Source organism: Gigantopelta aegis, chromosome 4 (genome assembly GCF_016097555.1).
Source record: "Gigantopelta aegis isolate Gae_Host chromosome 4, Gae_host_genome, whole genome shotgun sequence".
In the NCBI taxonomy this organism is placed as follows: Eukaryota; Metazoa; Mollusca; class Gastropoda; order Neomphalida; family Peltospiridae; genus Gigantopelta; species Gigantopelta aegis.
The window spans coordinates 103,238,815-103,239,972 of NC_054702.1; the positions used below are offsets into that span (position 1 = coordinate 103,238,815).

At 39.6% G+C, this 1,158-nt stretch overlaps 1 protein-coding gene across 1 annotated transcript in view; it reads right to left on the reverse strand.

The window, feature by feature from the left end:
• Window positions 1-1,116: 1,116 nt before the first annotated feature.
• LOC121371635 overlaps window positions 1,117-1,158 on the reverse strand; it is a 10,373-nt gene continuing 10,331 nt past the window's right edge. The window contains exon 2 of the mRNA XM_041497667.1: window positions 1,117-1,158. This exon is cut by the window's right edge and continues 620 nt beyond it. The gene's annotated coding sequence lies outside the window, so the exon portion shown is untranslated.

Sequence of the window (1,158 nt, forward strand, 5' to 3'; positions counted from 1 at the left end):
ATGGGGCGAGCGCTCTACCACTGAGTTACGTTCTACCCTCGCACGAACTGAGGCACAACACAAACACTATAACATAGTCAAGACGCAAAAAGAAATGTTTGATATGCGCAATGGTGGTTGAAAAGAAGAAAACAAAACCAGAAAAGACAAATCGTTTCAATTTGAGGGAACATTCAATATTTCAAAACAGTATTGGGTGAATATCACTACCAATTTTAATGAAATGTTAAATAACGAAGAAAGATGTTCAAGTTACCTACGCATGAAAACACCAGCATTAAATTTCTTACCAAACTAGTGCACCATTTCCTGCTAAAAATATGGACAACAAACTTAGGCAGTCCATTTCAGCAGAACTCTGAAATGCATTTTCGCATGCCAAGGTACCATACCATACAGGATACTGCATTTCAAAATATATTATACGGAACGGTATCATGGCTTGCGAAGATTGCTGAAATGAGGTTCAGAGTAGAATAAAAAGTTAAATTTGTTTTTGCTTAATGACACCACTGGATATCATTGATTTATTAATTGGACTATTGGATGTCATATTTAGTAATTATGAAATACGGTCTTAAAAAGGAAACCCGCTAAGGGATCCTTTATCTGCAATATCCCACAAACAGGATAAGACATACCACGGCCTTTGATATACCAGTCGTGTTGAATTGGCTAGATATAAAACAGCCCAACATGCCCACCAACGGGGATCGATCCCAGGTCAACCTGAGCATCAAGGAGATGTTTTATTTAACGACGCACTCAACACATTTTATTTAAGGTTATATGGAGTAGGACATACGGTTAAGGACCACAAGGATATTGAGGGAGGAAACTCGCTGTCGCCACTTCATGGGCTACTCTTTTCGATTAGCAGCAAGGGATCTTTTATATGCACCATTCCATAGACAGGATAGCACATACCACAGCCTTTGATGTACCAGTCGTGGTGTACTGGTTGGAGTGAGAAATAGCCTAATGGGCCCACTGACGGGGATCGATCTCAAACCGACACCGCGCATCAAGCGAGCGCTTTACCATTGGGCTATATCCCGCCCCGAGAGTAGAAATAAAGAGTAAAGGAAATAGTTCAATGTCAAACTATCGAAAATAGAAAGTTATGCTTATTTTATTTGACATTACTTTCTACTGGTA